Source organism: Furipterus horrens, unplaced genomic scaffold (assembly GCF_987537825.1).
Source record: "Furipterus horrens unplaced genomic scaffold, mFurHor1.1.pri manual_scaffold_12, whole genome shotgun sequence".
Classification (NCBI taxonomy): domain Eukaryota; kingdom Metazoa; phylum Chordata; class Mammalia; order Chiroptera; family Furipteridae; genus Furipterus; species Furipterus horrens.
In genome coordinates this window covers 56,004,366-56,018,115 of record NW_028327182.1, presented here as the reverse complement: position 1 = coordinate 56,018,115, position 13,750 = coordinate 56,004,366, and the positions used below count along the sequence as shown (strand labels likewise).

The 13,750-nt window shown below is 37.3% G+C and overlaps 1 protein-coding gene and 1 non-coding gene across 3 annotated transcripts in view; both read right to left on the bottom strand.

Moving 5' to 3' along the window:
- UBAC2 (UBA domain containing 2) overlaps window positions 1-13,750 on the bottom strand; it is a 243,675-nt gene that overhangs the window by 130,758 nt on the left and 99,167 nt on the right. The window lies entirely within an intron of this gene.
- On the bottom strand, window positions 6,158-6,286 carry LOC149996228 (small nucleolar RNA SNORA17). Its single transcript, XR_016507552.1, has one exon. It is a non-coding gene; the product is annotated as a small nucleolar RNA SNORA17 (small nucleolar RNA).

Genomic DNA, 13,750 nt, shown 5'->3' with positions numbered 1-13,750 from the left:
AGGACAATGCCCAGCCTTTATGGTATATTACCTCTTGACTACATTTGCTCATAAAATATTCTATGTATGAACCAACATCCTGCTTCACAGGATGCTGGTTCATCTGCTGTAAAGTTAACCATATTTACTTCCTCCATAATTTTATGTTTATTTCTAAAAGGATCATTTGGTTAATTAAAAAAAAAAAAACAACCCTGAATGCTATTTAATTTAAATCAGTATAAATGCATTGATTCTTCAATGATATCACAGAATAGTACAGATAGTATAGAATAGTAAACGATAGATGTTAGAAATGACATCAGGTATATATGAAGAGCTCAATAACTTAAGTAGTCCATACAGTTTGTAATGTTTTCTTTTCACAATCCTGTGAAACAGGATGAGCAGATAGCATTGGCCATACTTTACAAATAAACCTAAGTTAAGAAAAAGCACCTGGTAAATTATAGGCGGTGTGAGTAATGTAACCCTAACTCCATAAAGAATACAGAACTGAATCAGACCAAAAAAGTAATAGAAGCCTTAATTGTTTCATTAAATACCAGCAGACAATCCATCCTTAAATAGGACTAATAACCAACAGTCGACAGATTATAAACTCAGCTAGGCTGTGAATTTATGTGGATGAGCATGTCGCCCATTATATACACAGCACCTGGTACAGAGCGTGGCACAAGAAGGTTCTCAAATATCCAACTAATCAAATAGCACCTGTTTTGTACCATCACTAACAACATTCTAAAATCCTACTGATATATCTGAAGTTCTTAATTTCTCGATGAAGTGAAAAGGAATACCCTAAATACTTAATTACATATGTTAGGCCATATGTGTAATTGAAGATCATTACCCTCTAAGATCCTGTAATTTAAACCAGACCCATTAAAAGACAGAGTTTGGGGTGCATATGCTGATGATGTTTCTCTCTCACACAGATGTTCCTCCCTCTTTCTCTCCCTCTACCTCTCCCTTCCTTTCTGAACATAACCTAGGGTGAGGATTAAAAAGAAAAGAAAAAGATAGAGCTAATTGCCCAACAAGCCAATTTAAATGTAGATACAGAAATATATTCTGCTTGGAAATAACTTTATATTTCAAGAGGCAAAGGGCAGTGACACCTACCAATCAGTAAAAAGTACCAGGCAATTTTAAAAGGGGAAGCACTGATCTTAAATTAGCCCTTAAAATGATCTATTTTGGTCACCTTTTAGCCCACTGTTATTTATTATTCTTTGCAAAGCTAAAAATATTTGCTTGTTGACTATTCTGGTAAGTATGAAAAAATGAAAAGCTAGGCTGTTGACAACATGGCCCATTCTTTTGAATCCAGACAGGACTAATTGCACCCATGAGAACTACTGCCAGTAGAAGTCTGTTTTATATTCAACTCTGTAAAACTGATCACTTTAAAGATAATCCCCAAATTTATTTAAACTAAAAGCTCTATTCACTAAGAAGGAACAATTATTAACATCTTTGCTACATGCCACTTTTCAGAGCACTTGATAGGCATTATATCATTTAATCCTCACTACTTTAAGAGGTGGGTACAAACATTATCTCTATTTTGCCAATGAGGAAACTAGAATGCCAGGCCAAATGGAGAGGTAGAGTCAGCAATTAAATCTGAAACATCTGACATCAGTGCCAGGAGCCTGACTTGGAACAGAAGGATGTCACCAATTCCAGAAACATGTCCATTAAGAGAAGGCTCTATTCCTCCACTTCCTGTGGCCTCTGGTGCCTTGGATATCTATCACCACTTTGGAACTTCAGTTCATCTTCTTCCACACAGGGACTCCTAATTTCCCTGCAAACTCAAGCTGCTTTCTCTCACTCACCCACACCTGATCATCCTTTTTTCATCCATGGTATCCAGCCAGTGAATCTTGCTTGGGTTTTCCCCTCTTGCACTCTTCTTGCCCATCTGTTCTCTGCCCAACATCACCATCCTAGTCCAGATGCTAGCATCACAGAAATATTACTATAACTTCTTCCCCACTGGCCCCTCAACTGCTATACCAGAAGCCAGCAGATTAATAATAACAACAATAATAAATACATACTAAAAATTACATGTATGTGTTTTTTCTCATTCAATCCTCAGAACTCACAATAATTCTGTGAGGCTCTTCCAATTACAATTCCTGTTTTACAGACCAGGAAATTATGCCCCAGGAAAGACGATAACTTGCCCAAGGTCACACAGCTAGTATGTGGGAGAGCCAGGCTCCAGACTGGCAGTCCAGTTCCAGGGTCTGCACTCTTGATCATTATATATCTCTCTTAAACAAGTAGAATTATATGCCCTAGATCCTCAGAGAGCCTTGGGAAAGATATTTACTGCTCACCAAATACCTTTAAGTTCACTAGAGGGGAACGTGTGACTACTTCTCGCCAATCGGTGGGAACAAAAGTGACATATGTCACTTTTAGGCTGAAGCATTAAAGAGCAGTGAGGAATATCATCCCACTCTTCTCTCCTACCACAGCAACCAGTGATGTTCTAGATGGTGGGACCCTTGTTAGCATGGGTCCTTGAATGAGTAAACGGAGAATTCCCCACCCCCGTATCCCATCCACCTGTGTTAGCCAAGTAGAGCAAACAAGAAATACTCTTACGCAGCGATTTTCAACCAGTGTGACTATTTAATCAGGGGCCCTGACCTCTTTTCCCTTAGAATTGTCAAATAAAAAAAATGACAACAGCCAACATAACAACAGATGTTTGGTGTGACAGAATCAAAATTATACCTATTTTTTTGGTCAGGCTGGTTAAAAATATATTTTTTGGTGTGCTACAGAATTTTAATAATTAGTTTATGTGTGCCATGAGATAAAAAAGGTTGAGAATTGCTGAACTTATGTATTCAGCCACTGAGATTTCAGGGTTAATTTGTAGTTACAATATAAGTTAGTCTTCTGGTTAATACAATGTTTAACCTATTTAGAATGAAACAGACCAATACATACAGTGTAAGAAAAGAAAAATGCAGACACTATTCAGTTCTTCTGGCTAACAAACATATCTTCCTTAATCCCACTTTCATTGCATCATTTCATGCTCAAGGATTCAGAATAGTTCCCCATGATCTACCACATGAAGCCCACACTCCCTTCGTACACTTTTGAGCCCCTGCCACCCAATTTCCCTCTATTGCTCAACATGTGCCATTGAAATTTAGCCTAGTCAGTTTTGTCTCTGTCCCCTGAATATAACAAATATTTGGTTCTCACCAGTTGGATTTTTCTGCTTCCTCCATTTATTATTTACACTCACATCCCAATTGTACTTCCCCTTCTTTAATTCTTCTTGGATTACTCAAAGCCACTCATTTTTCTTTCCTCAACTTATTTAGCTTTTATACAGTTTTAACTGTACAAGTATATTATCTTACAACAAAGGAGGAAAAAAGACACACTGCCCTAGAAACTTGTGGCCTGGCTTTGGTTTGTGGGCTAGTCAGCTACAATGTACTAGTACTAGCCCGAGGCCTGTTAGGAACCTGGTCGCACAGCAGGAGGTGAACAGCAGGTGAGCAAGCCAGCCCAGCAAGTGAAGCTTCAATCGCATTACTGCCTGAGATCTGCCTCCTTCCTGTCTTCCTCTCCCTCCGCCCCAACCGTCCATGGAAACATTGTCTACCATGAAACCAGTTCCTGGTACCAAAAAGGCCCGCTGAGCTACATCACCTCTGCAAGTCTTTTAGCCTTTCTAGATTTGTTTTTTATCAAAGAAATAAGTGTTTTACAATACACAAGCTCTCTGCCAACCATTATACAGCCTATGGTCTATTCTTTCTTAACCCTTAACTGTAAGTCATAAAATATTACCTATATGATTTGTGCTATTAAAGTATGACAGATGAGAGGTTTTATTATTGCATGTCATAATTTGTTAGGCAGTAGATAATTAATAAATGCTTGGTACTGAAATATTAATCATGAAAAACATATTAAATAGGAAGCCGGAATGGCATTTAAATCAGTAAAGATGTATTTTCCAGACAGAATGGTTTCTGTTGAGAGTATAAGGAGTGCCCCTAGCTTTTCCTCTTCTTTCCACATACAAAGAAGCAACATATAAGTACAGTACATTTATTTAATTTATCCCTGATATTGCTTATCCAGATTGTTCAAATTTACAGAAATCTCTGCATTGCTGTATTTTTTAAAGAAACTGTATAAAAAGTAAATACAATTCATAATTTTACTTTATTTTTCAACAGCTTACCTTCCTCAAAAAATTTAAAGAGCTCTTTTGCTTTATTTGCACTTACTATATAGCTTATTATTAATGCTTTTTAAAATTTAATCTTTATTGTATTTTTTCCATTACCATTAATCCCCTTACACACCTCTCCCCTCAGCAATCACCAAACTGTTGTCCATGTCCATGAGTCCTTTTTTCTTTTTGCTCAATCCCTCCACCCCCTAACCTACACCTCCACAATAGCTGTTATCTGCCCTCCATCTGAGTCTGTCTCTATTTTGCTTGTTAGTTCAGACAACACCAAAAAATACAAATAACCCAATTAAAAAATGGACAAAGGACCTGAATAGACACTTCTCCAAAGAGGACATATAAATGGCCAATAGACATATGAAAAGATGCTCAACATCACTAATCATCAGAGAAATGCAAATCAAAACAACAATGAACTATAACCTCACAACTGTCAGAACAGCTATCATCAATAAATCAACAAACAAGTCCTAGTTAAGGATGTTGAGAAAGGGGAACCCTTTTGCACTGTTGGTGGGAATGCAGACTGGTGCAGCCACTGTGGAAAGCAGTATGGAAATACCTCAGAAAGTTAAAAATGGATCTGCCTTTTGATCCAACAGTGCTTTTTAGATACCTTGTCTACTCAATCACAAGCACTTATAAACAGGAACTGCATTACTCTTATGTTCCACATGGTACCTACTACAACTGACCCAAACCCAGAACTCAAGCAATTTTTGATTGGCTTTTATCAGTTTTCTCAGAGTGTGAGAACATTTATTTTTAGTTTCTAAATCTTGTAAGAATGAAATTCCTATGCAGGTCTGAGGAGACAAAAGTGTGTCAGAATGAAACTACTAAGAGGCTACAAAAGTTTTTAACCCTACTTTTTAAAAAAGCAACAATTTGATGTGTTCTTCTTGCTTGAGGGCAGTAGTTCTATTATTTTTCCCTTAAATCTTATAGTGAAACATCTGCTTTTTAAAAATATACATAGTGAAAATACATGGGGTTACTGCCTGTATTTGGGTTTAAAAAAATAAATACAAAGCATATTATGCATTAGTCTATCATATAATTTGAGAGAGTAATGGAAGTACTGCAAGTGCTATCTAGTGTAGTATTGTCTATTTTTCCCCATTAAGGGAACAAGAGCAAAGAAAAAGTCATGAATTTGAGTGTTATGGGTTTTACTTAAAGAATAGCTGTTAAGAGGAAAGCATCATCAAAAACAGACCCAGAGCCACAACACCCACGTGACAAGAAATCAAAGCAGTTCCTTTTTTTTGTCCCAACAATCTGGTACGGGCCCTACCTGAGACATGACCTATGACAGTGCTTATACCCATACATGCAATCCCTAAAGAGACCCAAGGAGAGACTAGTCAGTCAGAGGCAGGGGTAGATTTTGATTATGCAGAATTTAGAAAGCAACCGTAAAACGGAAAGGAAAAAATGCCCCATTAGGGATCTGGTTTTCAAATTACTTGAAGTTTGTGTTTGACAAAGTGCTGAAAAGGTGATAGGTACATGTAGTCATTATACTATTCTCTCTGCATTTGAGGATGTTTCAAAACTTCTGTAGTACATTTTAAAAACAGGTGAATGTTGTCTGCAGCACATTCCCATACTCTTGTTACATCAGGGATGGAAAGAGAAATTCAGAGACATATTTACAAAGGACTGAGAGAAAGATGGCAGTGAATATCACATAGCTGCGAGTCTCTGTCTCTAATCAGTTAGCTGCAGCCACCAATACCATAAGAAGACAGGAATGGAACACACATGGACACATTCATACTGTATGATCACATGGAAGGGTAGTCTCAACAGAACTTTAAGAAGTCCTAGAAAGAAATGGTGACAAAGTTACCAGCAAAGAACACATACCAGAAATCCACATAAAAAAAATTTTTTTTTCCCCCGAGTGTTAGGCCATCCATCATCCAGGCACTCATGCCGGAGCACTGGGCGTAGACAAGTCTCTCTACTCTCTGCCACCTAATGACACAGATGCGACGTGGCAGCCACACCTGCAACGCCTCCAGGGGCAGTAAATTTTTATAACTATATACACACATACATGCATAATGTTCCTTGAGTTACTTGATCTTCTAACACAAAAGGCTACTTCTTTTTCCTTAAACTATGTCTCAGTTCAAATCCAAGTATCTCAGATTTAGATATACTGCTTTATATATACATTTGAAGTTAAATATAAATGTTACATTCTTTTGATTACCAGTTCTGTGAGCTAAGATTCATTTATAGATAACAAAACACTCTTAAGCTATTCTGGGCAGAAAAATATTTTACACAGAATTGATTGCTTATAAAATTTCTAGAAGGGCTAGAAGTGCAGATCTAGGCTGTGCCTCCAGGAAGAGCCGTGAAAAAACACATAAGGACTGATCTACACAGAAGACTGCTTCCTCTGCCAAATTCAAGACCCTAGGAAATTAGGAAGTCATTAGGTCATTTCAGCAGAATCTAGGGATTAGGAAGTTCTCTGAAGAGTAGCCCCCAGACCCTTTTGGATCTATAAAACTGGACCAGCAAAATGGTATCGCATATGCTACTGCCTTGGCTCACACTGAACTTAAGCACCATACAAGCACTTCTGATTGGTGGAGCCTAAATCATATCCAGAATTCTGGATGAAAGAGAGTTAAGAAATAGGGCATTCAGTTTTCCAACCGTGGATTTATGTGGAGGTACACAAGGAGAACCATGGAACAGATTACAAGCAAGCCAGTCTAAGAGTATCCATCACACCACAGAAAACATTAAAATACTCTACCAAAGAGACTTCCAGCCAAGATGGAGGCCTAGACAAACACGCTGCTTCTCCCTCCACAACTAAGAAGGAATACAACTACCTCAAAACTAGAGACAGTCAGAAGTTCCAGAAAATCAAGCTGCATGAAAGTCCAACAAACAAAGAAATAAGGAAGAAATACTCATCCAGACAGGTAGGAGGGGCAGAGAGGACCTGGTGTGGTGGTGGCGGCGGCAGTGGCAGGATGGCAGAAAGCACAGTCACATGTTTTAAAAAGCAAGGAGGGACACCTGTGGAGCGTTCCCAGCTCCTGACCAGACTCAACAACTCATGGTTCCAGAACCAGGGAAAATCAAGCCTCATTGCTTCTGATTGTGCAAACCAGTGGGGGCTGGGGTGAAGGATGAAAATGCCAGTCTCTCAGCAGAATCCGCTTGTTTAAAGGGTCCCCACGGTTCTAGAAAGTCCACAGACCCACCCGCTCTGGGAATGGTGGCCAGGGCAACAGCTAGAGAGGCGCAGGTCCCACACGAAAGTGGGAGAAATGCCTGGGAAAGGGGCAACTGCTGAGCAAGTGGCATTGTTCCCTCTCAGACCCCTCCCCCATATACAGCACCACAACGTGGTAAAATGGGTCACCCTGTACTGTCAAATACCTAAGGTTCCGCCACTTAAACCGTAACAGGAGTGACAGCTCTACCTAAGACACAGAGGCAAACAAACACAGGAGCCTGTCAAGATGAGGAGACAAAGAAGAATGGCCCAAAAGGGGGAATGGATCAAGGTTCCAGTGGGAGAACTAAGCGACGAGGAGATAGCCAACCTAACAGACAAGGAGATAGCCAACCTAAACTATGCAGAATTCAAACCACTGGTGATAAAGATGCTCACAGGCTTGACAGATATGCTTGAGTATGACAACAGGAAAGAAGTGAAGGCTATGCTAAGTGAAAAAAAAAAGGAAAATCCACACAAAACCAATAGTGAAGGGAAGGAAACCAGGGTTCAAATCAATGATTTGGAACATAAGGAAGAAAAACAGTCACCCAGCACAGAATGAGGAAATGAGAATTGAAAAAAAATGAGGAGAGGCTTAGGAACTTCTGGGACAACTTTAAACATGCCAACATCTGAATCATAGGGTGCCAGAAGGAGAAGAGGAAGAGCAAGAAATTGAAAGCTTATGTGAAAAAATAATGAAGAAAAACTTCCCAAATTTGGCGAAGGAAATAGACATACAAGTGCAGGAAGCACAGAGTCCCAAACAAGCTAGACACAACGAGGACCACACCAAGACAAATCATAATTAAAATGCCAAAGGTGAAGATAAAGAGAGAATCTTAAAAGCAGCAAGAGAGAAAAAGAGACTTACCTACAGAGAGGTGCCTATAAGATTATCAGCTGATTTCTCAAAGGAAACTTTGCAGGCAAGAAGGGACTGGCAAGAAGTATTCAATGTGATGAAAAGCAAGGACCTACAACCAAGATTGCTCTATCCAGCAAAGCTATAATTTAGAATGGAAGGGCTGATGAAGTGCTTCCTTGACAAAGTAAAGCTAAAAGAGTTCATTATCATTATTATATAAAATGTTAAAGGGACTTATTTAAGAGAACGATCAAAACTATGAACAGCAAAATGACAACAAGCTCACAACTATCAACAACTGAATCTAAAAATACAAACAAAATCCAACTAAGCAAACCAGAATCAGAACAGAATCATAGGTATAGGGATCAGTTGGAGGGTCATCAGCTGGGAGGGGGAAGGGGGAGAAATGGGAAAATGGGGCAGGGATTAAGAAGCATAATTTGTTGGTACAAAACAGACAGGGGAAGTTGAGAATAATATAGGAAAGGGTGAAGGCAAAGAAATTACATGCACGTCATGGACATGAACTAAGGGGGTAGGATTGCTGGAGGAAAGCGGGGGTACTGGGCATAGGGGAGCAAAGGGGGAAAATTGGGACTACTGTAACAACATAATCAATAAAATATACTTTAAAAACAAAAACAGAAACAAAAAACAAAACAAAAATACAATACTCTACCAAAAGGGAGGAGAAATACCTAATAAAACAGAAAAGAAGAAACTTAACAGAGATCACAATCCCATGCAAAACCAAATGTAAATGGTCTTTTTTAAAGTAGTAGGAGAACTCTGAATATAGTTTTGGTAGTATATAATAGCAAGAAATTATAAATAATTTTGTTAGGTAAAATAATATCATGGTTAAATAAGAAATGTCATTATTTTTTATCGTTTACTTAAATATGGAATAAAACAATATGATGGCGAAAATGCTTCGAAATACTTAAAGTAAAAGTATTCAGTTTTTAGGAGAATAGAAGAAAGGATGGCAATAATATTAATTATTAAATCTGGGCAATAAGGCTCTCTGCTTTGTGATTGACATTTTTCATAATAAAAAGCTTTAACAAGTTATGCCAACAGAAACATGGGAAGTATAAATTATTGTCATCTGATGTTTCATTTTCAAAAACTTTAATTCTACCATATTATTAAAATAAGATTCATCTTCTGTAAAATGACTGGTTTATACCCTTTAAAATGTCAAGATCATAAAATTCAAAGAAAAAATGAGGATTGTTCCAGATTGAAGAGTAAAGGGATGTAACAACTAAATGTAGGACGTAATTATGGAATGGACCTTTTTTTTTTCTTTTTGCTATAAAATAGGACATTATTTGGACAATTGCCAAGCATTATTAACATAATGAGAACAGTTTGCATGACATTGATGTAACCTGGCAGCCAAGAAGGGTGGAATGCACATGTGTGAACAATGACGACTTCACGGGTACCAGTGAGTGGGGGCGGTAGATGCTGTTTAGTTAGGGTGTGTACTGTGTGGCTGTTGCATTCGAAATGACTGAGCGAGAAGAGCAACAAATCTGCATCAAATTTTGCGTTAAGCTTGAACAATTCCTCCACAGAAACTATTTGAGTGATTCAGAAAGCTGCAGCTGTGGGCAACTGGTGGCTGGCAGCTTCATCACGACAACACACCTCCTTATGTATCACATTTTGTGCAGAGATTTTTGGTGAATCTCAAGTCAACTAGGTGACTCAGCCCCACTACAGCCCAGATTTGGCACCCTGCAACTTCTGGCTTTTCCCAAAACTAAAATCACCTTTGAAAGGGAAGAGATTTCAGATAGTCAATGAGATTCTGGAAAATACAATGGGGCAGCTGATGGTGACCAGGAGAACTGTGTGAGGTCCCAATATGCCTACTTTGAAGGGGACTGGGGCATCATAGTCCTATGTATAATGTTTCTTGTATCTTCTTCAATAAATGTCTCTATTTTTCATATTACATGGCTGGATACTTTCCAGGCAGACCTTGGTATAATGGTGTATTTATGGGTAAAGAAGCATTACATCTACAACTTGCTCTCAAATGATTCAGAAAAAATACATGTATATAAATATATGTGTATATATAGACATAAAGAGAGAGAGAATGACAAAGCAAATGTAAAAAAATGTCAATAATTAGGGCATTTGGGTTTAGGGTATAATAGAGTTCTTTGTGCTATTCTTGTAATTTTTCTATATCCTGAATTATTTCAAAAATTTTAAAAAGCATAAAGTGCAGTGGCAGCATTTGGGAGCTTTGAAGAGTAACAGCACAGTTTCTTCAGTCTATTAAATTAATAACTAAATAATTGGAGTGTCACAGATAGTGCTTTTTCAGATACCATTGTATAGGATATTGTACCCCAATGTGAAAAATTGTTTTCAGCATGTGCTTATTTTGGATTTCTCATTTTAGCAGCAAAATTTGAATACAGTCATAAATTTTGTCTTTATACACTAGCATTTACTTTATTATAAACATTTACAACACTGCAGTTGAAAATGTATATAGGATGCCTTGGTTTATTAAGTTTATAGCCTCAAATTATTTCCTAGTATATTGAGCAGAAAAACTAGGTTTTTCACCTAAAAAAGAATGAAAGAAAGAAAGAAAGAAAGAAAGAAAGAAAGAAAGAAAGAAAGAAAGAAAGAAAGAAAGAAAGGAAGAAAGAAAGAAAGAAAAGAAAAGAAAGAGAAAGAAAGAAAGAAAGCATTAGGCTGTGTTGCACAAAGGGAAATGTCTGAGCTAAGCATCAGACAGGCGTGGCTTAATCTAGGCTCTGCTACTTAAATAGATATGACTCTAGTGATTCAATTCTCGGAACCTCTGCTTTCTCATAAGGGACACAACAACATCATGATCTACTTTTGCAAGATTGTCGTGGATGTTCATTTAAAACATGAACATATTAAAGACAAGGTTCTGTGGTACAAAATAGTTTATTCAAAATGTATTTATCAAGATTCCTTAAGAGAAAGTGCAAATTCTGCTATCAAAAAAAATCTCCAAATAGAATGTACAATATTAACGTTTCATAATTCTACTCCATATTGTTTTTCCATGTTGCTGCCAATATTAACAAACATATCCTGGGTTGAATAATTTATTTATACACAAATATTTATTAAGGACCTTCTACAAGTCCGGCATTGCTCTAGGCATGAGGGTGAGAGCTGAAAATAATACGGACCAAATAATCCTCATTACTCTTATGTTCTATAAGCAATTCAACATTAAGTAAACAAATAATATCAGTTTAGGGTAGGGGATAATTTTGAGTGTTATTCTGGCTTTGTTGTATCTAAGACAGGTTCTGTGCCCTCCCAAATATTCCCTGAACTACTTTAATAATAAACTCTTTCTGCTAAATAAACCAGAGCTAGTTTTATTACTTCAACTAACAAGCATGCCTGTGCTCTTGTAACTGAGAAAGTCTTTTTTCCTTTGACCTCAGACAATACAAGCACATTAGATACTTAAGAACTCAACATCTTTCATATACAAAAAAAAAAAAAAAAGATCAACCCTAAGATTGATAGGGACAAGATTATTTTTATGTGTTGTATATTTTGCTATGGTTACCAAGACGTGGTTTAGCATTTTGAAATTTTTTTCTTAGAAAAATACAATGATCTGAATCTAAAATCTTTCATAAGGTGCAACTTTCCATGATAAACAAGAACAGGAAGTGAATCTTAAATACTACCAGACCTCTAGTTCCCTTTATTATTATGTATTCTGCAGTCATCTGAGTCTGACTTCACATTAGACTTCCTGCCATTCCATCCTAATTTAAAGTTATTATTATTATGATTTCTGTTTGACTAAAACATATTTACTATTAAACTAGAAATTTTGACATATACTCAAATACTTTAAGTCCTGAGGAAGACAGCTTAAAATAAAGGAATTGAGTAGCAAAGCAACTTACAAAAGCAGAAATGAAAACAGATGTTAAACTTCTTTGAAACAAATTTTTGCTAACAGCCTCAACCAAAGCTATTTTAGTCAACTACTAGAAATATTCTACTCTGTCCAAAGATCTCAACAAGCTCCATGGGTCATCAGCTCCACAAGGGTGTGGGCTCTTTCAAGGTCACCCAGCACCATGTACATTCTCTATTATGGGATTTCAAAACATAGGCAATAAGCTCTGCAAAAGCTTTGTTTACATCAATGGCCCTCCATCAGGGGCAATTTTGTCTCTGGCAACATTTTTAGTTGTCAGCACTGGGTGGAGCAAGGGGTGGAAGTGGGGGCTTGGGGAACGACTGCTGCCAGCATCTAGTGGGTAGAGGCCAGGGCTGTTGCTACACACCCTAAAATGTACATGATAGCCTCCCATGGCAAAGAATTAGATAGCCAAAAGTGTCACAAAGGTTGAGAAAACTCTGGCCTTCACATTTAAACATAAAATTACTAATGGTGTAGCTCTGCATATCCTCTGATGATAGCTTACAGACCCATTCAAACAAGATACATTAAATCTCCACCCCACACCCCTGGAAAAACACTTTGGCCACTGAAACTGTCACTGAAATCCCTGCAGTGTGAAAAGCATGAGTCTCCTTTCACAATTAATCAACAATCTATAAGGGTAAGAAATTCTGCTACTTTATTTGATTCTCAAGACACTGGCCTTCAAACATTACTCATATCTTGATTATACTGAGTAGCAATCTTTTTTTTTTTTTTAATCATTCCTTAGTCAATGGTAAGTGCATAAGTGAGGCAATAGAAAACTCTTCCTCTCCTAACATATCTTTTCATACCATAATTTTTCTTTTACCAGTTTACAGAAAATGTTGCTCAAGGTTTCTGAGCCTGTTTACTCAAAGGAAAGGACAGTTTGCACTCTACAGGGTTATTCTGAGGATTAAAGTGACATCAGATATGTACCCAGAGTGTCTGGGATGTGTGTAGTAAGTGTGTTCATTGATTCCTAATGGATAATGTTAGACACACAGCATTATACACCCAAATACTGAACTGATGGGAAGTTTGAGAACTTTTTAGTTGTTGAAAGAAGGTACTCTGAGAATATAAAAATGAATGGATTACATATTTCTCTCTAGGTAAAATCCTGGAAATCATTTTTTAAATCAGAACACTTAACACTAAAAATATCATTGAACTCAAATACGAAATTTAATTTTTATATTTTTCTCATGAGTAACAGATTTTAGGTGACTTACCAAAAGAAGGAGGGTGGGGGTAGGAGGAGAAGAAGGAGAAAAGAAAAAAAGGAAAGAAAAGGGGCAATAGCACACAGAAAAAATAATAATTAAAATAACCAGCATGGGGCAGACAAAATCTCAATCATAGCCAGATTCTCTTTGGTATTAAAAAGTACTCTTT